General features: G+C 37.0%; 1 pseudogene; it reads right to left on the reverse strand.

Annotated features, from left to right (window-relative positions):
• Nucleotides 1-26,768, reverse strand: part of LOC142348566 (dynein axonemal heavy chain 7-like) — a 460,211-nt pseudogene that overhangs the window by 341,351 nt on the left and 92,092 nt on the right.

Consider the following 26,768-nt stretch of genomic DNA (forward strand, 5'->3'; position numbering starts at 1 on the left):
TATTTTATAACAAACCTTAGCTCCGCTTTTTCGGACAAACAGTAAGCAAGGAGGAACAATCCTGTTGAACAAATCGGTGAGTATCTCCTTTGTGAATGGCTGTGAAAGTTGAAGGAAGAGTGGCCAGCCATGACGTCATCAAAGGTCTCCATCCTAACAGCTCAGGCTCCATGTAGATCATACCACAACGGGACACCTACCAACAAATAAACAAATAAATAAACAAACATCGCTAACTGATCAGATGGTTAATATATCTAAACTTTGACCTCTCTCTAGACTTCGTTTCCTGGTCAGAGCTTTCCAGGAGGACCAGTGGGAGCATGCGTTTGCGAGTCAGTTTTACATTTTACAAAAGTCAGAAATCAACCACTACCCCCCCCCCCCCCCCCCACCACCACCACCACCATCACCACCACCACCACCACCACCACCACCGTATGCGTCCTAGAATGATGAAATGATGTAATCGTGGTTTTAAAAAGATATATCTTTGCGTTGAAAGTAACCTCAAGCCCATTACTGACCAATCAGAAATGAGAATGGAATGATTCAAAAGAGCTAACCGTAGCTGGGGATGCAGCCTCCAAATCCATTGGCTCGAATACCATGTTGGTAGTGGAAGCTAATTGGATGATCTCTCCGCTCATCAGACACAGTTTCTTATTGTCATCCAGCACTGTGTTCATGTTCTCAATCCAAATGGCATCCACTGGACCGTCAAAGATTAACCACTTCCGATCGGGGGTCTAAAAAAGCCGAAAATTAAATCTAAACCATTTTCATGCTAAATTTTTCCAAAAATTTGGGCTTTTGGCTTTAGAAATTCAATGCAATTTGGATATACGGGAGCAAAAAAGGTTTAAACTTTCTGTGAAGTTTGAGTGAAGCAACGTCTGGTATGTTCGATAACGTTGTTGCGTCGCCTTTCCATTTTGTTTGACAATTTTGGGATGGAAATCAGATAAACTTTTTCTCATATCATATACGGCCATTTCGCTCAGAAAATTAGAAAAACCTACAATACCAGGAAAAACATAAATTTAAAATCGAAGCTTTGATTTTCTATAGGATAACTATTTATAGTCAAATAGAGGATTGAATTAAAAACATGATTTATAGAGTTTACTCAGAAGAATCCAAGAAAAACTCTCAGCATTTAAAAGTAATTTTTTTAACACAAATTTGGTCTTACATAAAATAAACTTCCCTCGAAATGGAAGAAATCAAAAATTGCTTCTCAACACAAAAATACTGGAACAGAAAATATTTGACGTTACACGTTTCAATCTGAAGATCAACTTAGGTTTAGGATAAAGTATTCAACAATTAATCCATTTGTTTGACCGACAAACATTAGGAAAACTGCACTGTTTCTCGACTTATCCAAAATCTTGAACACAATCAAACTTAGAGACCAAAAAATAGAAACTACAAGCACATATCTCGAAGCAAAGGATCAGCAAGTTTCAATCCCAAAAATCAGAATAATTTAGTTAAAATTTTCGCATTTAGTTTTGTAACGGGGTCCTTTACTCTGAGTTAGGAATTTGCTTTAAAAATTCAATCTGTAAAATTTCGACAGGATTTTGCGCCGCTATCAACCATGCTAAATTATTCATTAATTTTATGCGAATCTGCAATTGGAGATTACAACACAAAGGACTGATTTTAAGATCAATTGATCAAGATTTAATTTGACAACTGAAATACGTGTTAAAGTCAGGAAAAATGAAATTAATTTTAAATTAAAACAGAACAGGAAATAATGTAATCATGAATAGATCAAGCAACAAAAAAGTAAACTTTATTTTGTTTGTGGTATGAATAGACTACATACTGTCTACAGAAAGGACAAACCGAAAACGGGAAAAAGATTGAAGAAAAAATTTAAACTAAATGTAAACTGCACCAAAAAAGATAACTAAATAAGGTATGACATTCATTTCATATCCGTATGATAATTTTGCGGAAACATTGTGCCAAGCATGTTTTGAAAAAGTGGTAGTGTTGAACACGTCCTAATCTTATCAGTGACAAATTGACTTATTAGCAACAATTTAAATTGTTTATCTGTAAAACACCCTAAAGTGCTCAACCAATATTTTTACTCGTACTTCTTCCTTATTGCGCAAAGATAGTCGCGAAAGGAGTTCTGAGTAGAAATATCCATCAATATGGTTTGGTTGAAAAGGCTCTGCGTGCTAAAAAAAACAGTCAAAATGAGCTACTTTTTGAAACAGCACAAAATTCAATCAAGCTTTAGAACTTTTCTCTCAGTTTTTTTAGAGTGATGCTATAAGAAACTTTTATGGCAATTATGCAATGCTGTCGTTCTAACTGCTTGATGCTTACTGTTTCTTACCTGATAAAAAAGGTTTTTTGTTTGCTTCTGTCTTGATTTGACAATTATAACTTCTACAACGCTATCCAAGTCGTTCATGAATTAATTCTTTTTTCAATAAATAAAATAATTTTCTTTATGCGATATTTCCTATGAATAAGCAAGCATCAAAATTTTTGCTTTGCAACAAAACCATATATGTGAGTAACACAGTCGATTTCGAAAAGTTACCTTGCAAAATTTTGCAATAATCTTGCAAGAAAACTATCCAAAGTTGCTTGAGGTATTTTGCTCTTAACTATTGCAAGATCATGGATGATATAGCCAATAGTCTTGCATGAAGTCCTCCAATAAAATTTTATCGTGCAAATACGCAAATTATCTGTAAAAAAGTTTGCGCACGATCAGCATATGAAAACAACTGGGTTTTACGTCAATTTTTTATTCTGGCAAACAACATGGCATTGGCAAACAACATAGCAGCAATTGTTTATTTTTTGCGCATTTAAAAAAACTGTGAAGCAATGAAAAAGAAGATTGTAAACAGAAAAAAAACAAAAACGGAAACACTACACAAAGGATTGAGGTTCCCAATTTTTGTTTTATTATTCAATAATCAGCAGCTCAAACATATAAATTTGAGTTCCATCTCTTTTTTGAGCAAAATGAACTGATTACGCGTCTACAAGAACCAATAATGACACAGCTCGTACGAAAAGATCTTGCAAGATCTTGCAAATAACCACTTTTGACAGAATCTTGCAAGATAACCATCCGGTCTCGCCTGGGGTATATCACAATTTCTTGCATATCCTGTCGCTTATTGTTGTCGATAATATCCAGATCTTATCAAGATGTTTTAGGTTACTCTACCTTGGTATTTTTCGTGGTATTTTCTAGGGTTATTTTCTTCGTATAAACCAACTACTCACAGTAGAAGAAGCGAATGCCCTGTAGCTGACAGCGAGCACTCCATCACTCCACTCGTGTGAGATGGGGTCAAATTGTCCATACAATTGACCCATCGTGATACTCTTCGGGTTTATCACTGTTATCTGCACTCTGTTCTCAACCACCATCCCCACCAGTTTTTTCTACACACAAAAAAAAAAACAAAAAGAAATAGCTCCATAAGAAAACTGGGCATATAAAAACAAGCTCAAAAATTCCAGAACTGATGTTGATGAAAAAATGTTTCAGGTTTTTGTGTTTGGTCGTTTCGCGAAGAAGTCCACCAGAGACAAAAAATATGATGGCTGTAAATTTTCTGTTATGTTGCTAGTTTAAGCGCAATTTTTTTGCTCTTTTTCAGTCAAATTTTAAACATCAAGCTTACAGGAATGAAAACAATGTTATCTAGAAAAATATATATAGCTGATAAGTCACCGAAAAATAACAGTATCAAATTATTATAGTTCAGACACACATTTTAGATGTAACCAACATGACACCAATGATATAATGTTCATTTTTACTATAACTGAATTATAATGAAAGCATTCTTTGAAAATTATGAATAATTAATTGTTTTTCTCGTTGTCTGGTTTCCACTAACATTTTCAGCAAGGGTTCCCAATGCCTCAGCGAGGACCCTGTAAGCTGACGTCTTTCCTCCGAAGGGCAGACCCACAATCATGAATCCATGTCTCACCAACATCATTTCGTAGATCTGCAGAATCTTGTCCAGAAAACTCTGTGTCATCTAAACACAAACAAGTTTTTCATTTTTTTAGTCAGAACTGAACTTAACTTCACACATTTTTAAGTTACACTCCAAAAGCAACGTTAATTCAACTTTAATACAGGCCGAGTGGCGAGAGTTAGTCAAGCAATTCTTTTTTTCTGCGTTATCGCAACAGAGCACCATTAGGCTTTTAGTCTGCAGTGTATTAACATCAGTCCGCTCCCAGCTGTCCTTTATTGTCCCACAATTTAGACTGTTCCTTCTGTGACCATAAATGACTTTAAAAACTTCATGAGCATGAATGACTTCATGAACATTTTGTGAGCATGAAATTATTTTAAATTGAATTGAAAAATCATCGATGAAAAGAAATAGTTCGTACAATTAGTACGTAATGCAGAATTACAGTCCTTACTTTTTAAAAATCGGGATGGGAGCATTAAAGTTGTTTCTGACTACCTTAACCTTTTCTACACACCTTTTTGCTGTGCAATGTTAAAACTACGTACCTGTAAATTGAGACGTTTGCAGTGGAAGTCCACGGCCTCAATCATTGCCACATAGTCTGGCTTGGGTAACTGGACTCCAGGGAATAAGTCAGAGGTTATGCCCGCAAACAGGGGCAGATCTTGTGACAGGAACTTGGGCAAGTTGACGTCATTAATTGACCTGCAATCAGAACCAAACTCGTAATGATACAAAAGAAAACGAAAAACAAGTACCAAATATTATACAATAATTTATTGTACCAATAAGTTCACAATAAAATGCTCGCAATAAATTCTCAAAAAATGGTAACTTATAATTTTGTAATATGTTGCATTGGAACTTCTCATTGCATAAATTTAATTTGAAATTGATGATTTAAAAATCGTAATCTTTAAACCCTTAAACCATAGTTTATATTAAACAAAAACTGAAGAAAGCAGCAAATTTAAATGAAAAACTAGTTCCAAATATTTAGTCCCTTTAAAGATTATCAGTGGAAATTGATGTTCGACTTGGAACACAATCCTAACACAACACTTTTTGGAGAGAAGTGTTCTTGGTAGGGAAAAAACAAACATAAAGTAGTCAATCTATAATTAGTAGTTAGTGGGGTTATAAAAAACCGGACCTTAACATCAACATTTCTTCGTCATCGTCCGGATATTTCAGTTTCAAGTTTCCAGCAGCTGTCAAAACCGACTTGACAGCCCTCATCCCATAATCATAATGAAACTGGCTCGACAACTGCTCCGAACACAGTCTGTAAGTTGCCACAATCTTCACAGCCAGAGCTCTGGCCGATACGAACCCGCACGAGTAGAGAACAATTTCGGATATCATAGCATAGTCGGGCACCATCATGGCTACGGGTCGGAACAGGGCTTTCAAGTTGTCGGGTAGTTCAGATCGCCCGGCGTAACCCGGGTTCATAGTAATGAATACAGCGCATGTTGGGTTAAGTTTAAGTTCTGTGCCCTCAAAGAGAAGCATTTCGCCACCCGATGCAATACCTGAAAACAAATGAGGATAATTTTAGAGAATACATTTTAAAAGCGATAGAGAAAATCAACATAATACGGCTTGTTCAGCGTAACATTGAACAAAATTATATAAAACAAGGATGGTCTGTTCACTCTTCGGTCCTCTCCACCTGTTAATGTGGGTGTCTTACAATGATTGCTCAATAAACAGAACTGAAATCTAATTCAACAAAACTCCTCTACAAAATGTTCAAAACAAGTACAACAGAGCTCATCTATTCTTTAGCTGTGTAGAACAAAATAGTCAGCAATTCCCGGGGTGAGGTGGTGGAAGTATGAACCACATGATTCAGGCACAAACAGCCATGATTCGACAGTCCAGACAGTAATTTGAAATGAAGCGATTTTTCACACTCTTTTTTGCCACAGATAGACACAAAATGAAGATACAATGCGATTAAAAAACAGATTATAACAGCAAACACTTATAACCGCATATATTTTAGTTTTCAGAATGGGGGTAGGGTGGGGGGGGGGGGGGGGGGGGGCTAAACGAGAGAGGGTGGTAGCATTTAAAAGGAAGAAAAATGTTGTACTCGAAGTGCTATCGAATAACGGTAGGAGATTATTTTCGTTTTAAATTGGATAAAAATGGAATTTCATTGGATGAAAAAAACTTAAAAATAATATATTACGGACAACCTAAACGAAATACGATTTTTTAGAAGCGCGTTTGATTTGAAACTATTGTGTAAATTTATTGCAAGGATAAGTTTTCGCGATCGCGATAGAGTGATTCAGCTGTGCTCAAGTTCCCAAACATATCTAACTACAGCTAACACGGGTCGACCAACGTAAAGTAAATTTGTTAATGATAAAGTGACATGTGTGGAATCTATGGAAACTTACTATAAACTCACCAAAACTTGCGCTTTTCGAACACCGTCCGTAAGCATGAAGAGCCTAAATGCTAAATGTCGCTTACCACCAATTATCAAAAATAAATGGTTGTTCCGTTTGGGGGATAAAATTTTCCGATAAAAGATAGCAGAAAAATTGATTGCCTAAAAACCCGAAAATGTAGAAAATTCAACCACAAATAATTTTCTAGTTTTGGTCTTTCAATTGCAAGAAAAGTTACGTGAATAGGATTCTTAATAAATTGACCAAATACTTAATTTAAACTCGTAATTACTTTTCCAATTGGATCTTGTCCTTTGTAAACGTTTTTTTGCTATTCCTTATATGTTTATTTCAAAATTTTTGCTTAATATCTCCAGAAAATGCTTTCAACAAACCAAATTTTGCCCAGCAAAGTTTAACAAATTATCCAAATACTTGTAGAAAAAATGCCCCGATCGTATCGATATTCAAAATTTTTACTTGTTGAAATTATTGAAGAAATCTGCTGAAAAAGGGAATGCTCTGGAAGGAAATGCACTGAAAAGATTTTGTGTCAGCGCATTCAGCACAGCAACTAATTTTTCGCTCAAACTGGTACATAAATTCATACAATTTTATTCGCTTATATCACATCACAACTCGACCCAAGATAGCATTAGAGCACAAAATTAGAACCAAAAGCCATCGATGTTGCTCGCCATAATAGTTTCTTAGCTATCATACAATGTCATGTAGGATTCTTAGTAACCATACAAAGTCATATAAAATCTGAATGAAATCTTGACAATCATGCTAAGATCAGAAAAAAATTAATTGATGCTTAAAAATACAGCAAACTGACAAGTCCTAAAATATTTTCATATAAAAACTTCTCCCATTCAGCTATTTGTTACGCTTGCCTATATATGTTATGGTGCTGCATTTCTTTAGCTCTAAGTCTAGTTTCTGTTCTATCCTTTTTGTCTGAAGTCGCTATCAGAGTCTCCGTTTTTTGGGTAAGTGAAACTCGCCTTAAGTGCGGATAGTTGTTCTTGCGGTTCGAGACAGTAAGCGGTATCACGAAAAGACTAGGACACATTTATCACATCTCCTAAAACTCGTACTAAGATCATTAATGATTTCTTATGACTCATAGAAAAACCTTATATGCTTATTCGCCTTTCAAACAAACGTCATTTTTCATGGTTTCTTGGTTTTAATACAAAAATTGTTCAAGATTTCTTAAAAGTCATTCAAAGTCAAATATGAAAAAAAGAAATCATATTAAATCATACTAAGATATAGTCTATGATTTGTATGGTATCATATATAATCTTAGTTTGATTACTAAGAAGTGGCGACACGGGTAGTTTCAGAGCCTTATAAGCAGAAAAAGTGCTTTTATCTCCCTTATCAGACAGATAGTTAACTCAGCCCCAATGCAGACGTGCTTTTAGTACCCCGTCCAATATGAACTATAAGAACTTGAAAAGTTAAATGACTAAACAACCAGAAATAAACAACAACACTGACATAAACATCTTATAATAGCGCAAAAGATAAACACCAAAATCAACGCTAATGATGAGAACAAGACAGTCTGGGTTAAGTGTGACATATATTCTACTGCACATAGATACATTTATACAATTAGGATTGCATTTATGTACCGGGACTAAACAAGCTTTCGTTGAACAGGAGCATTGCTCTTCGTGACCCAACTCCTGTTCAAATAAATAAAAGATTTATTAAAAAAGAATACTTTAAAAAGAATTTGCATTAGGTGTCAGGGCAAATTACCCAATGCCAATATACCCAATGTGACAAAATACCCAAAATATACCCACTATTTTAAACTAATGTTGAAACTACCAAAAACGTTTTCTTAACATAATTAATTATTTATTAAAGAGGATTACTTTTCAATAACATCTACTTTAGCCTGTTATGATAATCTGGGTTACATGGCGGAAAATTACGCAATACCAAGATACCCAATGTGCAAATATACCCAATGTCATAACACCCAATTTACTCCCTTTGATCTGTCAAGTGGGCTGTCAATAAAGCTTGAGACATTTGAGAAAAAAACGACATGTGAAAATTTTTTTGAAAATTTCAATAATGCTTACATATTTGGACAAATTTAACTGCTGCCATTTTGCTTCTAGTTTATAAACTTTTCCCTACTGTTGATACATTGAATTATAAATCTGGAAAAATTTAGACATTTTGGAGATTTCCGGAAAATAAGATTCTTTTTGCAACTTCAGTATCATCTTAAGAAGTGGCGACAATTAGCTTGGGAGGGAGGTGAAAATGACTTCTCGTTTTATTTCTCCTGCAGGAACGAGGAATAGTGTGTCCCCGAGAACTATTCTCGTCCCAAAAGTAGTAATTAAGTTATCTTATCTTTTAGATGAAAATTATCCCCAGACATTTGAGATCTTTCAAATTTTTGTGAAAACCCAAATTGTAAAGCATTGTTGGTGAAAATATTTTTACAAGTAAAAAAACAGTTGACTGTAGACTGTAACAAACTGTTGACTGAAACTATTCTCAATCCTGGACACTGACCACATAAGACAACCATCCTAGTCTTAGACACGAGCACAAAGAAATCAAAATTTGAAACAAACCAACTATGAGAAACCGCAACCACAGTGCTGATACAGATTTCACTCTACTTTTTAATGTGGGTGTGACAAAATTTTAAAAATTTCTTTATAGAAACAATTAGTTTTGAGTCAATCAAAAAAACAGTATAATCAACTCAATTTCTGTTACTAAACTGATAAAAAATCGAGAAACATTTTACCGAATTTGTTGGGTTATGGACTTTCGCAAGCGGAATAAAAAGCGTTTTTAAATAAGTAAAAAAATTAATTTCTCAAAAATGAGAGAATAACAAAATGATATTTTACAGTAGAGTTTAGAGATTTACAAGAGAGATCTGATTATTAGATCAAGATGGTGATTTGAATTTGGGGATGAAAAAGGACTCAAAAATCAGCTGTATATATACCCATTATCAGTGTGAAAAAGTCAAGATACAAAACTAATCTTAGCACCGTGATTTATAGTGGGGGTAGCAAAGGTTACCCAATATGGTTTGCTTCTGCAAATCAGTCGCAAAGGGAACCATAAATGGAATGCACTTGCACTTTTCTAAGAATTCATTCACACTTCCGGAGATATCATCATCATTTAATACATGCTGGGAAGATTTTACATCAATTAATCTAACTCCAATAATAGTTATCTAGATTCACCAATTTGAACCGAATATTGATTCTAAGCACCATTTCTTGACGATTCATTTATATAATTTCTTTGATCGATGTCATATTGCTTGTCTTTCTAATCTGAAGTCAAACTTTCTTTCTAATTCTCACTAAGTTTAAGACTATAGTTTGATCAATATTCTAACACCCCCACTCAGACTTGAGCTGATTGCGTAGAGTCTGTTCCCATCAAAACTGCTCTGAATGTTTCCACTTTCGAAAAAGGTAAGGACTTTGTGAAGATGTCCGCTGCCATTTTGTCTGTAGGGACGTAATGAATTGAAATAGTCCGATCCTCCGTCTTGTCCAGGATGAAGTGAAACTTTGATTCGATGTGCTTGCTCCTTTTGTGCATGACTGGGTTTTGGCAGAGTCTGATACAACTTTGGTTGTCTTCTCCAATTGCTATTGGACGTTTCTGTTGGATGCCAAAATCCTCTAAAAGTTGTTTCAGGTAGAGTGCTTCCTGAACTGCTGCTGCCATGCCCTGATATTCTGCTTCTGATGAAGGAAGAGCAACTGTGGCCTGCTTCTTGACACCCCAGCTGAGTGCTGCGCCACGTCCGTTGAGCTTGAAGTAATAGCCCGTTGTTGATTTTCTGTCGTTCACGTCTCCAGACCAGTCTGCATCACTTTGCCCCACTAAATCATAACTAGCCTCTTTTGTGTAAGTAAGTTTTAAACCTTTTGAACCTTGAAGATATCGCAGAAGTCGTTTTCCGCACATCCAGTGTTGATTGGTAGGTGCATTCATGTGTCTGGACAGAATGTTGACTGTGAACATGATGTCCGGCCTCGTCTGTTTGGCCAGATACAGAAGTGATCCAACCAAGCTTCTGTAGATCCTCTGGTCAACTTCTTCCTCTCCGTTCTGTGCTGTCTGAAGTTTCAATTTCAAATCAGCTGGAGTTCTTGAGGGTTTGCATTGATCCATTTGAAACCGCTCAAGCATTGTTTCTATGTAGCGTTCTTGGTCGACTGTGAATTTCCCCTCTTCTCGTCTGATTCTTAGACCCAGAAACCAATGTAGTCTCCCTCTGTCTTCCATGTGAAAGGTTGCTTCTAGTGCCTTCTTGACATCAGAGACCACTGTCATACATCTTGATGCTACTATGATGTCGTCAACCCAGACAAAGATGAAGGTGTGATCCTCTGCCTCTGATCTTGCGAACAAGCAGTGATCGTTCCTGCTTCTGGTGAATCCTTGTCTCAGTAGGAAGTTTGCCAGCTCTTTGTACCAGTTGTTAGCAGCCTGTTTCAAACCATAAATTGATTTATTTAGTTGACATACTAACTTCATCCCATCTGATCCGCGTTTTACAAACTCCTGTGGCTGTTCCAGATACACTTCTTCCTCGATTGGTGAGTGCAGGAAAGCAGTCTTGACATCAAATTGGTCCATCACATGGCCTTGCTTCGCTAATAGCTGAAGTAGAATCCTGAATGTCTCTGGCTTTCACGTTGGCGCAAAAGTCTCAATGTAGTCCTGTCCTTCCACTTGTTTGAAACCTTTCGCCGCATAGAGCGCTTTTTATTTTTCCATTTGACCACTGGGTCCCACTTTCACTTTGTAGACCCATTTGCCCAGTATGACGTCCCTGTCTCTGGGTGGTCTCACTAGGTTCCAAGTCTCGTTGTCTTGGAGTGCCTTGACTTCGTCCTTCATTGCCCGGTGCCACTGGTCCCAATCGTCACCTTGCTTGGCTTCGTAGACTGTTTTGGGTTCCACATAGTCGCCCTCAGTCACAAAAAGATAAGTCCTGACTTCTCCAAAAAATTGTGGAACATTCCTTGCTCGTGTCCATCGTCTGGGCTCTGCTCTGTCCGCGTGTTCCAGTGCATCTTCATTGAATCCAACTGTCTCTAACTGTGAGAAGTCTTCTGTATCACTGTCTTCCGGTAACTCTGAGTCTCTGTCACTCTCTCTTGTTGCAGTAGATCCTTTATCTAGTGCTGTTTCTCCAACATCCGAGGCCTCTTGTCTCAGTGTTGTTTCTTGAGTATTCACGCTCCCTGTGTCATGCCACTCCTCCTTTATTGCAGTAGCTGTGTTCTGTCGTTCTCTGTTGTCATCGTCTTGATGACCATCATCTGGGTGCCAGATTCCCAGTTCCGACCCATCATCTAGTAGGTCAGCCGTTTCTTTGTTGTCAGGGATTGAGCCCACTTCAGACTCCTTGATGATCACATCTCGAACTGCCATCACCTTGCGTGTGTTGGGTATGTACACCAGGTATCCGTTTTCTCCTTCAGTGTAACCCACAAACTTTACTTCCAGTGCCTTGGGTCCAGTTTGCTGACTTCTCTGTCCCTCTTCCTCATGAAGACTGTGCAACCAAAAATAGATAATTTACTAATTGGAAGCTTAGGTTTTATACCTCTCATAAGCTCTGCTGGGCATTTTTCTTCTCCTCGTCTCACAACCAAGTTTCTGATCCTTGCTGCGTGAAGAATTGCTGCTCCCCACATCATCTTGGGAAGTCCTGAGTCAATGAGCAAACATCTTGGCATCTCCAGCAGTGTCCTGTTGCACCTCTCAGCTAACCCATTCTGTTGTGCTCTGGTATGGTCTTCTCCTGTAGAATGCCTGCATCTAAGCAGTACGTCTTTAACTGCTCTGAGAGAAACTCCTTCGCATTGTCTTGCCTCAGCTTCTTGGGCGTCCCCACACTGAGAACAAATTTCTTCAGGCTGGCCAATGCTTCACTCTTTGCCTTAAGCAATTCCACAAACACAAATTTTGTGTACTGGTCTGCAAACACTATGCAGAACCGGAACCCTGGCAGTGACTCTACTCTGAAAGGTCCCATCACGTCTGTGAACACCCTCTCCAGCTTCTCTTCTACTTGGCTCTCTGCCACTCTTGGTACTGGAGTCTTTGTGATCTTGGCTAATGCACACACATTGCATACATCATCGAGTTCCCCCACTGTCTCTGGTGCATTCCTGGCCACATCCGCTTGATTCAAATGACCCAATCGTCTGTGCCACTTCCTGCACTGTCAAGTTTCACGCTGTTGGAACTCATCTTGAATTCTAGAACGCTGCAGGGTAAGTAAAACAAATATTTTTCTTGTGTTAGTTTTACCCGAGTTCCCTTCTGGAGTTTCATGCAGCTGTTTCCTCTCTCGAAAGTGAAGCTATGTCTCCAATCAGTGCATCTTGAGACTGATAGGAGGTTTGAAGAATAGTCCGGCACACACAGAAGATTTTTGAGTTCTCGTTGGAATTCCCCTTTGTTTGAGGGTATGCTGATCCTCACACAGCCTCTGCCCACCACTCTGGAAGCCTCTCCGTTGGGATTTCTGACCACTGATTGAATGGGCACAAAGACCAGGAATACATCGATGTTCGTCACTATGTGATCTGTACAACCACTGTCCACTAGCATGCCTGCTGTCTTCCACTGGGTAAGAGCTGCCCAGCATTCCTCGTCTGTTATAGCCAATGTTGGATCCATTGCCACCGACTCATGTTTGCCTCCATCTCTTTGTCTCTTGCATGCCCTGTCTAGGTGACCCTTCTCACCACACTTGCTGCATTGTGCTGTCTCCTTCTTCCTGCAGTCCTTGGCAAAGTGTCCAGGGATCCCACACACAAAGCAGTTTTCTTTCTTGGGTCCCTTCTTGAAGTTGCGCTTCACTGCCAGTGCCACTGAACCACTTTGTCCCTTGTGTCTCTGCACCGTGCTCTCATGAAAGTTCTGCAGCCTTTTCCTCAACTCTGTGAAGTTCGTTGCCGGGTCGAAGCTTTCCTGTATAACAAAACTTTCATACCTCATTGGCAGACCATTGAGGAGCAAGGCGTTGAAGAGGGTCTCTGAGACTGCTTCCCCTGCTTCTTGTAGCCTTGTGAGCAACTCCTGTCCTCTGATGAAGAAGCTGTCCAAATCTTCAGAATCCTCAAGCTGCAGTCGAGCAAGCTGTGCCACTAAAGTCACCACTGTCGGCGTCTCCACACTCTGAAATCTCTCTTGCAAAAGCTTCCAAGCCTCTGCTTCATCTCCAATGCCATCATCTCCCACACAGTCATGTCTCATCATCATGAGGGTCATTGCATCTAGAGTTAGTGCCAGATGGCGCCACACATTGTTCCGTTTCTCCTTGATGTCTGCAACTTCCTTCTCATATGCATCCTTCAGCACCTTGTGGTTCTTTTTCTCATCATTGGTTGCCCCATTGGCCAGTGGCGCAGGCTCATTAGGTTGCTCCTCTGACCCCAGTAGTGATTTGTAGAGTCCCTTCGTCTGCATCATCGCCACAAATCTTGTGCTCCAGATTGCAAATTGCTGTGCCTTTCCTGTGTAGGTCAGCAGCTTCACTCTCTGTTGATCCATTGGAGTTTGGGCAGGCAAAACAGTTGTGAAAAGAAAAGATACTAAGCAGAAAAGGATTTTGACTGTCAACAACAAATTATTTTTGTTTTGGAAATTAATTTTATGACTTAGAAAAGTGCTGGGCCCATAACCTGTTGGGTTATGGACTTTCGCAAGCGGAATAAAAAGCGTTTTTAACTAAGTAAAAGAATTAATTTCTCAAAACGGAGAGAATAACAAAATGATAGAGTTTAGAGATTTACAGGAGAGACCTGATTATTAGATCAAGATGGTGATTTGATTTTGGGGATGAAAAAGGTCTCAAAAATCAGCTGTATATATACCCATTATCAGTGTGAAAAAGTCAAGATACAAAACTAATCTAATCTTAGCACCGTGATTTATGGTGGGGTTAGCAAAGGTCACCCAATATGGTTTGCTTCTGCAGTCGCAAAGGGAACCGTAAATGGAATGCATTTGCACTTTTCTAAGAATTCATTCACACGTCCGGAGATATCATCATCATTTAACACATGCCGGGAAGATTTTACATCAATTAATCTAACTCTAATAATAGTTATCTATATTCACCAATTTGAACCGAATATTGATTCTAAGCACCATTTCTTGACGATTCATTTATATAATTTCTTTGATCGAAGTCATATTTCTTGTCTTTCTGATCTGTTAAGTCAAACTTTCTTTCTGATTCTCACTAAGTTTAAGACTATAGTTTGATCGATATTCTAACAGAATTAGTTAAGTAAAAAGACCAGTTCTATAGCAGTGGGGAATTGCAAAACAGAATTTGAAGCAGCATCCAAAACATCAATAATAATGAGGCATCATTTGAGAAAACAACATTTGTTTCAAAAATTTGTTAATAATTTGAGCTTTTTTGGTGGTCTTGAGGTGAGTTGTTTTGAGGTGAGCTTTTTAAAAGTGAATTTCGTCGCTATTTTGAACAGTCAAAATATCCACCTTCATTGAAGGAGCAGGCTTATTTATCATTTCTGTTTATATGCATTTTAAATGCAGTTAATCAAGTTAGAAAAAAACTCTTGCCAGACCAGAAACGAGGCCTTTCTCTATTTCAGACTTCAATTTTGCTCACATTGATGGTGAGCTCCCAAAAAATGGTTGAAGTCGACTGCTTTTAAAAAGAACTTGAAAATTGCTTCGACAGTTTGCAAGATAACAAAATCGTTTGCAACAAAAAAAATGTTTTCCAAAAAATTCAATTTGAAAAAACATAGCCGGCAGATTGCCGGAATAGCTGCAAAAAAATAGACCTGCATGTCATAAAATAGAGATAGAAACAGATACAGATCTAAATTGAAAAAAAAATCGACGCCGCTCAAAAAACTGGGTTAAAAAACATTCAGCGATAAATCAATAAAGCTTGTTAAAATTCATTCCGCAGAAGCCTCTTATTAGGGACCTTTACTGCACATATGAGTTTCTTTGACCTTAAACAAATTCAAATTAAACCTAAGTTTTAAAGTGCAAAAGTCATTTTATTGAGTGAGGTAAGTCACGTATGATCAAAATCTAATCACGCAAATAAACTAAAAACTTTCGCTAAAGCGAGTGAGAAATGACGTCACGCGCGCAAATGCCGTTAGTGAGAGGAAGAAGTCATTCAGAAAATTTGACTTTTTCAGCTTTGCTGTGTGAACAAATGTAAAACGAAAAAAGAGCGTCAGACGACGAAACAAAAAAAACATAGCAGGAGAAGTCCTGACGTACAATTCAAAGAATTTTCATTGACTAAACAGAAAACTAGACCTAGAACGGACTATGAATGGATTGGAAATACCATTTAGAAAAAAATCCGATCCAAAAAAACGAAAAAACAGTAAAAATCGAAGTCAAATTGCCGCATGTGAACAAAAAACCGCTAACGAGAAAGCAAATTTTTGTTCAAACACCATTTTCTCACTCTACTTTAAATTTGGAGCGAAAAAAATTCACGTCGCAAAACCACTCGCTTTTTCGCTCCACTTCCTGTTTCGGTGTGACCAAAATCACTACTCCAATTTGACTTCAAAAATCATGAAAATGTGTGAACAGATCTTAAAAAAAAGACAGCGCAAATTCTTGAATTGTAAAAAAACCAAGAGCACCGCAATATAGCTACGCTCTGCTTACAGCTTCGCAGCTATAATAAATATTGTTGTTGATAGAACAATTGCAACGTAAATAAAGAAAACTTTATGTTATTTTAATCAATTCTTTCAATCATTTTGACATTTCACAGAAAATGTTAAATTATTTACTTCCGAGTTTCATTTCCAGACATTCTTTGAAGCCCAGACTACCGTTCGTTTTTGTTCAGAGTTTCGAGGCTTCATTTTTAGAATTATTGCGTTCATGATTGGGTTTGGGTCCGTTAAACAGACCTTAGTGCGTTTTTTGATGATTCCGGACTAACAAATGTTGAACGAAGAACGCCCCCCGCGTGCATGCATCTTTGTTCTGGGCATATTTGAATCCATCCGGCACCTCTGGCACATTGGTTGCAAGAACTATCATAGGCATCTCACAGGGCAAACTTATTTCAGTAAGTTTTTCAATCATTTTTCGCTGACGGAATACATTAAAATCTGAACTCCTGGCAAGTAATGCAATTTTGGGCGAAACAACATTTTGAGCTGCTTTTTTATTCAATAACATCATTACATAATAAGCAAAACCTTTTAAAAAAAGGAGAGCTCTTAATTTTTAGCAAGAACTATAATTGATAGAAAGTTCTCTAAAATTAGCTTACCTCTCTGAATTGTCAAAATCTGTTGGGCGACAACAGAAAGCACTTCGACATCAATTCTGTTGAATTCGTCAAAACAAGACCAGGCACCACAAGATGCCAGACCCTTGAAGAACTTGCCCAGGGCTATGTAGTCTAGACCGTCCGAGCAGTTGAACACCACGCACTAAAATAATTGTATCTTGTTTTGAATTTTTATTTTTTTCAGATCAATTAAAAGTTGCATAATTTTTGCCTGGCAAATGGATTTTCAACATTTTCCAATCCCCAGTCGAGACCGGATGGTTATCTTACAAGATCTTGCAAGAACCTTGCAAAAAAGGGTAATCTTGCAGGATCTTGCAGGATAATCGTTCGATTTTGACTGGGGATGTCGGGATAACATAAAAAACGATTCAAAAATAATTTTCACTACAGTACTTAAAATGATATTATCGCAATAATTTTAAAGCTTCCATAATTTGTTTTTTTTCTTCGTAAAATTACATTCTGGGCTGTTTTTAATTTTTTGTTCATTTCGGAACTATTTTATTTTTTGAAAAATGTTTATCAGATGTTTATAATGGTTAACAAGATCTTACGACATAACCGTTCGTCTGGGGTTATTTATTGTTTTAGGTGAATTGAATTTTCAGCTAAACAGATGATTTCGATATTGTGATTTTCGATTGCACCGATATAAGTATCTCAACCAACCTGTTTAGCAACTGCTTTGGCCAGATCTTTGGTCGTCTCTGTTTTTCCAGTTCCTGCTGGTCCTTCAGGTGCCCCACCCAAATGAAGACTCAACGCTCCAAACAAAGTTCTGCAAAATAACGTCATTTATTGAAATTTGTTCATATTTTTTGCTCTGTAGTTTCCAAGGATGCTTGTAATAATTGGATTAATTTCCTCTGGATGGTTTAAGTGACTTTGCCCTCTGATCAGACCATTTTAATAGACTTTGATTTCTGACGGTAGATGACAAAAACTGTGTCGTATATATAACCTACCTACGAAATACCGTTTATGAATCTATTTGTTCTTATTAAATGAAACTGTCGACTCAATTCTCTTTATTGGTTGTCGGCTAAACGCCCTGTCGGCCGATACGGCGTCCACCAAACCAAACTATTCCTTCTGATCATAACTTACCAGCTTTACCCCCCTAATCAGATCATTCTCCAGACACCTGTCCTCTGTCCTCCGGTCACATCATATTCTAATACGTTAATGTTAAATTAATTCTGCTGTTAGTATAAAATGAAAATGCAAAATATTAAACGTGGACGACAAAAGTGCCATTAAGCCCATCAATTTGACGCCCATGTGATCTAGGGAGACACTTTAGGATGCAAACTTCGACTGCCTTTATAAACACTTGCCTATGAGCAAAATTAAGGAATGGATTTTTCTTCCTCGACGTTTTTAAGAAGTTATCAATTATTATTTTTCAATCGAAAAGTTAAATTTCAGTTCAACTACAAAATTTTGAAACACATGAATATTTGATTGCCCCAGTTTTCTTTTTTGATCAAATTTTGGCAAAAATTGTATTCCGGCCGTTTGATTGGGTTCCTTCTTTACAAAGCCCAAATCCCTCCCGCCAAACCCCTCCCCGAGTATCCTAAGATGGTCTGATTACAGATCGAAGTGTGGAAAAGCCCAGCTTCAGAGGGACAATATATAATGTATCCAGAAATCGATTATGCGTCTAACCTATAGCACCTGTCGGTGAGAGGCGTGATTACCAATCTGGGCGAATTGCCCAAATACTCGTACCCATACGCCAATTGTGTATTGATCATCCGGGTCATAACATTTTCATCCTCCCAGTAATATCTCAACTGGCTCAACCACTTGAAGTCGTTAATCGAACTGACTCCAGCCTGCTTTATAAGCGCCAGAACATCGCGTGCGTGCACATCCAAAACTATCAAGGCGCCGAGTGTAACCCGATTTTGAGTCGGTAATTTGCCACGAACTTTGCCCACAATTTCGTCTATTTGTTGATTGCAGAGCTCGAAATAATCGCACAAAGCTTGTTTACCGTTTACAATTGATTGTGAGACAAATAAAGTCCAAAATAACTGCGAAACACATAGCACGGCCTGCCCGGGCCATTTTGTGACCCACTCAATTCGAATGCAACTTTCGTAATCTTGCCTCGATTCGTCAGTAACTTTTTGAAGCGACGCCAACATATCGCTTTCGAGTTCAAGCAGCCATTTTTCAACTTGACCTCTAGCTTTAGAGGTCGAAATGATATCACGAAGTTCGACAATTTCACCTTCAGAACTTTTCATGTGCGTGATGTCCAAGACTTCAGTGAACGAAAGTTTTGCGATACCTTCAAAGCATTTTTTCAAGTGTGGCTGAACTCTTGTCGGGTCTTTAGTTTCGGATAAGATTTCAAGCAACTCATCGTTTGAAAGGAAGAAAAATCTTGGGAAGTAGAGCCGTTTCTTTTCCAGATAATCGTTCAATCCTTTCAAAATCAGTTCCAGAAATTCGTTGCTCTTTCTAAGTTTGTCCAGCATTTTCTCAATGTTTGTGACTGCTAAAACGTGTTTGTCAAGCAGCACTTGTTTGATCAGATCTCGCCATGTTTTGTCAACTGTCGTGAAACGTCGGCCTTCTTCGGGCATTTGGGCCATGATGTCAGGCGAACTGAAAACGGACACCAAATAAGCGCCAGTGGAAAGTTCGAAAATTGATTAGAATTAAACGGTTCCTATAATGTTCTTTACTTTGAACAGTAAATCAGTGAATCAATAGATTCGAATCATGTGCATATGTTACAAGACATGAATAATGATCAAAACATGAATAATACTTTCTAGCGCTCTAAGAAGTGTGTTAGGAAAATTTGAGGAATTATAGGACTGATTTAATTCCTGTAATTGAAAAAAAAATTCCATCTAGATTCAAAATAGGTTCTTGTAAAGTTTCTAATTCCAGAGTAATCCGAAAATCAGCCAGCTGTTGAGTTCAAAAAGTTGTTGTTTTTTAATTCTTGCAAATACCAGTGTTGTTCGTAATCTTTAAAAAGACATGTGGGCATACGAAGTTCTGAGACAAAAAGGTTGTCTACGATGGTTCACACCCATACAGGGTTGGTTATTGAGAGCTGTGTCCACAGTTTAACTGAAATTTACCTGAAAATGGGTTCCAGGTACAGCCAGGTAGCCTGAACTTTCAACCACTCGTCCAAGATCTCTTGCAACAAGATCAACTTCGATTCCCAATCTTTGATCTCATTCTCAAACGGCTTAATGAACGGAGACCCTCTCATAGTCTGTGTTTTCACAATCTGGTCATCAAGTAGCATCTGAATGTCGTCAACTGATGATAAAATACAAGTTCCAGTTTCCCTGTAAGCCAGAAGGTTAAACTCGATTTCGTCCCATTCGATTTGCATCTTTTCCAGCGCTTTTTCAAGGGAGTACTCCTTGCTGGCAGCTTCGCTAATGCTCTCGAACTGTTCCAGAAACGGTTCCAGTTTCATGACCAGGAAAGAAGAGAGTGTTGTCGTTTCATCCGGTAGAAGTGTGTAGCTGTAATGAGAGAGATCTTTAAGTAAGAGATTTCGGGGAGGGGTGGGGGAGTACTAGACCATATAATGTTGACATCCTCTTATGCGTTAATTTTGGTCGGCGCTTATCGGCCTTGGGTCTGTGTGACCTCAGCTAGTAATATTGGAAAAAAATTGTATATCAGTCTAAAAAAACCGAACCCATACTAAACAACCTAAAAGTGTACAAGCAACTATTTACATTTAATATAAATCTGGGATCTTTTCCGTTTGTGCCCCCCCCCCCAACTTAGTGGGCACATATTATTTGCACCCCCTTGGGGGGGGGGGGCTTTAACGTACTGGGGGGCACAAACGGAAAAGATCCCAAATCTGTTGAGTATATCATCCGACAAATAAAAAAAGGAGCGGGCGTGCAACTTTTGTCATATCTGGAAATTTTAAAATTATTCTAATAAATTTTACAATATCAACTCCAGTTTGGGAATCAAATGTCAAATCAAACCACCCACACCAAGCCCCTTTTACCATTACACAAATCTTTGATCTTGAAAAGCATTCAAAAATGGAACAAATTGCCCTCTTCAATAAGAACTTTTAACAGTAAAACTTGTTTTAAAATTGTTTTAACCCAGTTTTTCCTCAATCAGCATAAAAAAAATACCCATTAATAGACAAATAGGAGCCTTCAAACCCTATTTTTACCAATGAGAACGAGAGAACGAACAGCCACAAATATAAGATTATTATTTCAATAACAATACTGATTAATTATTATTTAACATTTGAATGCATGTAAATATCTAACCTTAGGGTTATAATCTGAATAATTTACATGTTTCATAAAAAGAACGCTTATTTTTGGGGGGATTTTACGCTAAACTTTGTCATTTTTCAGCGAAATTTAAGCGCTATTCCGAAACCTAAATCCTCGACGACCCGACGATAATACCTCGAAAACGTCACCCTTTATCTTTCAAGTGTTAAATAACAGCAACATTAGGACCTGCGGCTGTGACTGTGACTTTTATTATTTAAGAACGTCATTCAATCTTATGACTAACCCAATGATTTCTGAAACTTGTGACCAATGTCTCTCCCGCATTCCAGGGTTGCAGAGACTGGATATGAGGGGGAGGTGTTCCTTGAAATCCTCCACCTTCTGTTTCACTTTTCCCGCCATCTCCTTAGCAACGGGCGACTCTGCCGTCTTTTCCAGTTTGTACAACAGACGCCATAGGTTTCCTGTCAAATTTAATCACGAGTTTTTGCTCAAAGTATATTTTTTTTCTTAATTTCACGTGAAAAGATTATTTGAATTTCTAAATAATGTCCTAAACACACAATGTAAAGTACCTGGACCTTTTCAACCGATAAATGCACTGATTAACTGATTTCTTTTGATCGCTCTAATCGAAAATAGTATTTTCAGCTAGTCTGTTTCATATTCCGACAAAAAAGATTTACTTGCGCGATTTTCAGCATTTGCTTAAAGGAAGTATTTTTTATTGAAAAATCACATACTTCTGTAAATTAAAAAACAAAAATTGAAGACATGAAATAGACTTCATTTTTTCATCACATAATTTTCGTTCTATATAACTTTTTTCAAGATTTTTCTTCTTTTGGCACGGAATATGTTTTGCTAAATTAAAGAATAATTAGTTTCTTTAAAATAGCTATTTTCACTTTACTAAAAGAACCCAAGTATTTAGTTGCCCCTCTTTATCGAATTGCGGGGGTAAAAGACTAGTACAGATCCGAACCAAAACTTACTTAGCCATGATCCGAACCATTCAGTCAAAAGTCAGTTACCCAAGCCAAATCAATTATCAGGTTGAGTTCATTTTTGATATAAGACCTTTTGGACGTCGTTAAGGATCTGTCCATTCTCATCCAGACAAAACAGGCTAAGATTTTTGTACAAAAATTTTTTTAGAAAGTTTGTTTTACCTTCCCATGCTATACTCTAGATGTATTATTAATTTTCAATTAATGGGATCAAGAACAGAGTATTCTGCATGTTGATTGCTTCCCGGGTCGAGGTTTTTGGGTGAATTTTTGTAAGAAATGCGGTGAATGCGGTGAATTTTTGTAAGAAATGCGTTGATTGCGGTGAATGCGGTGGAAATAAATATTTCACCGCATTTCACCGCATTTCCTACAAACATTCAGCGCAAAATTCACCGCATTTCTTACAAAAATTCACCGCATGGACTTTTGTGGTAAATTAATGTAAGAAATGCGGTGAAAGCGGTGAATGCGGTGAAAAAAAATAATTCACCACATTTCACCGCATTTCTTACAAAAATTCACCGCGAAATTCACCGCATTTCTTACAAAAATTCACCGCCAAACCTCGACCCGGGTTTATCTTGTCATGTGTTCGTCAAAATTCTTGCAAATCTTTTCATCATATTGCAAAATCCCAATTAGATTTGAATCATACTTAAATAGCACCCATACTGATTAATAGTCCCAAAGTTTTACACAAAACAAGCAAGGTTCTGTTTACTCCAGCGTCGACTTCATAATTGAAAAAGTTGTAAAATTACAATTTCCTAATGTGTCATATATGAAAATTTCGTAATCCTAGAACTTTCATTAAAAGAAGTTGCAATGAATAGGGCTGATACAAAGGGCAAATAATATGTTTCATAAAAATAGTGAGAAAAAAATCTGAAAACAATAGTTTTCAGTGATACTGCATTTATGGAATAGTTGTAGTCATAGAACTTCATACTAAAAAATATTTTTTGTCAACCTGAAAATTAGAGTTCAAAATTCCTAGACGTTTTGGAGATTGCTATTTCAACAGTTATCTGAAACTTGAGCCTCAGGCGACAATTTATTGTTTTTTAAAATGGAAAAATTGTAGTCATTAAAAACGTCATAGAGCAGAAGCAGTTTTAAGTGCCTGATAACAGCCAGTTTCTTTGTAATGAATATCTTTATAATTTAAATTTAGACATATTTGATAAGGAAGACGTTCCTGGCCCTTTTTGACTGCTTTCAGACTTTACAAAGTCACTGACATTTACAAACTATGCGTCACAGTTGCGTCATCGAACCCGAAAAAATCTATTTTTAAAAAAGTTGACTTAAATCGTTCAGCCAAGAATTTGTTTTAAAGAATTAGACAACTCTACGTATGAAAACGTCTTTCTAGTGCTTACGTCAACCTGATCTAACGTTGCAATGAGATATTAGCCTTTGCGATCACTGAATCTAGAGTAATGAAGGTAACTAACTTGTATCACCTTTTTTTTTGTTTAGAATGTTCATTAAGCTGCTAATGCACCTAATTGTCTCTCCTTATGTCTCTTTTTACCGTCAAATGGCACCGAACAGGAACTCAGGTGAATGCGATCAAACCAAGACCCGTTTAATAAATACCCGCACCATAGAACATTCTTCAATGAAAATGCCGAAGTCATATAGCTCTAATTTATGAAAAAGTTGTAATCATAGAACTCTCATTATGGAAAAGTTATAGTCATAAAACATTCATTTATGACAAAGTTGTAGTCCATCCATTTTCTTACAACTTATTGAATGTATGAAGTCGATGCTCCATAATATGAAAGTTCTATTATTAAAACTTTTTGTCAACCCGGGAGTACATTACAAATTGTAAAAAGGTTCTACTGCACCGTTGCAAAATTATTCTTAAAATGTATTTCTTAGAGCAAACAGATATAAGAAAAAATGTTTATCAATTTTTACTGGGCTGCTATTTCCTGGTAACTTACCGACTTCTGACTCGACCAGGTCTGGGTCAACCTTGTTGTAGCATCCGTTTGTCCACTCCTGGTAGTAATCCAGATATTTCACCTATAAATACAGTCTACAATAATCAGTAGTACCCAGCCAAAGTGCTGCTGGTCTGGACTTATAATTAACATTGCATTTCCGTATCTGAACAAAAAGAACGCAAGGATTCAACTGGTTCCAGTCAGCATGACATAGAAACTCCTGGCATTACTTTAGCAGAAATTAAAATAATTAAATACGGTTGCGCCAACAATTGGATATGGATATATAGATAAAAATGGATGAGCACAAAAAACAGTTTGGACAAAATGTGACTTTCAATAAACTTTCAGGACTCCACAGCTATTTATTTATTTATTTATTTATATACATTGTACACAGCGAAACAAAGCAGTTGCTCTTTCTTGCTCTTTTTATGCCATTCAAAAGCTTTGAAATTCACGTTGCTTTATTATCAAAATGGCCAACCAAGAGAACTTTACTACAGGACACATTTCCGAACTGAAACAAATTATTGAAAAACTTACAAATACTGTATCAAAGCAAAACATAGTCATACAAAATCTTACGGATCGTCTCGAAAAATTTGAGAATAACCAAATTAATTCAGAAAATAAAATTTATCAGTTAGAAAAACAATTAACAGCAGTAGAAAGATATCAAAACAGACCGTTTCTTATTTTTACTAACATGGACATCCCAGCTGATGGTAATGTACTTGCACCAATTTTACAAATAGTAAACAACATCTCACAGGTTAGTTTGAATCCCGACGAAATCTCGATTGCCTACCCACTAAAAAATGGAAACATTGCGCCTATTATTGTTCAATTTTTGTATTTGCAACTAATGGACTTAATTCTGAAACGTGCTTCATGGTTAAGAGGTCTGAGAAATTCGATGGGGAATCCTATTTTCCTTCATGAACGACTGGCGAAAAAGGATGTTATCATTGAAAAAAAAACTCGAGAACTGGACATTCACTACAAGATTAAGAAATCACACTTATGGGCTTTTGATGGTGAAAGATATCAACCAGTTGATGACATCAGTGAGCTCCCGGATTATCAAATGAGACAACAAAAGAGTTTGCAAACTGTACAAAATGGTACTTCATTCATGAATAACAAAAGAACCTATGCTTTTTCACCTGATATGGACGCAACAAACAATGGAATTGATATACCTATGAACAAAAAACAAAATATGTACGGTGTTTCATTTCAGCAAAACAAAAGTTATGCATCAACAAACTAACATTCACAGTCTTGCTTGTTAATATCCGGTCTCTAAACAAACACCTTGAGGAACTTCAGGTTTGGTTTTTTTTGCAAACATTTGAGTCCCTACCAACTGTGATTTGTCTTGTTGAAACTTGGATAAAATAGGGTTCTCATGAAGAACACTTCAATATATCAGGTTATCAGAAAATAATTGCTAAAAACAGGGTGGGAATTGGTGGAAGAGTAGCCATGTTTTGCAGTGAGGATATTCTTCCGTTAGATAGCTTTGCAACGAACTATGATGAGAGCCTAGGTATAAAAATTAGAACAAATAACGAAAAATATACTTTGATTACATACTATGTTCCCCCTGGGTTCAAAAAAAATCAGTTCTTGACTGAATTTGACAACTATCTTGAGACTATGGTGGATGCGAACCAAAATCTTATCATATGTGGAGACTTCAATATAGATCAACTATCTCTGACTCCAATAAAAAAGAAATTTGAAGATGTTATCTGTAGTAACGGTATAAACCTAATGGATTCGGGTATAACTAGAGAAACGTCAACAACAAAATCATCCCTCGATTTATTTCTGACAAATATCAACAAAAATCAATGCATAGTAAATTCTATCGGTTACGACATCACAGATCATTATCCAGTATTTCTCAGTCTAACTAAAAGTATGATTAAACCCAAGATAAAAGCATCTAAACGTTGCAGTACGTCTGCCTTCAACAACAAAATACTGTTTGAAAAGTACAAAAAGGAACTGGAAAACAAATTAATCATATTTCAGAACAACAATACGGATCAAACTTTCAACGCATGTTGTAACTGTTTACATTTTGTAGTCGACAAACAACAGCTTTTGGTTGAAATAAAACAAAAGAAAAATATGAATCAATGGGTCACAAATCGATTAAAAAATCTTTTTGCGAAGAGAAACAATGCAAGAACAAAATGGTTGAGAACAAAAAATAACATCGATAAAAATAGATATCTTCAACTGAAAAGCAAGAGCACTCAAATCATGAACGACACAAAAAAAAATTTCATAAAAAACAAAATTCAAAATTGTGGTAGGGACTCACGGAAAATGTACAAAATCATAAACAAATTGATAGGCAGGAACAGAAGAAGTCATGTGTGTTATAACCTTGTTTTCAATAATATTGGAACTGATGACCCCAGTAGCATAGCTGATTATTTCAATGAACATTTTGTAAATGTTGCAGATGAAATAGTAAGCAAATTACCTCAATTAAGCTTTCCTTCGTCTAATTATGCTGAAGAACAATCTATGATGCTACATGAAACAAATGTAGTAGAAGTGCTTTCACAAATAGCCAGCCTACAAAATTCTTATTCGCATGGTGTGGATTTGATCACTAACACCTTCAATAAGAGATTTGACAGAACTTTAGCCCAATTTTTTAGTTAATTATATCAACGAATCTTTTTTGAGCGGAGTTTTCCCAAATAGCCTAAAACGAGCAACTATCCA

Source organism: Convolutriloba macropyga, chromosome 10 (genome assembly GCF_964194025.1).
Source record: "Convolutriloba macropyga chromosome 10, txConMacr16.3, whole genome shotgun sequence".
Classification (NCBI taxonomy): domain Eukaryota; kingdom Metazoa; phylum Xenacoelomorpha; order Acoela; family Convolutidae; genus Convolutriloba; species Convolutriloba macropyga.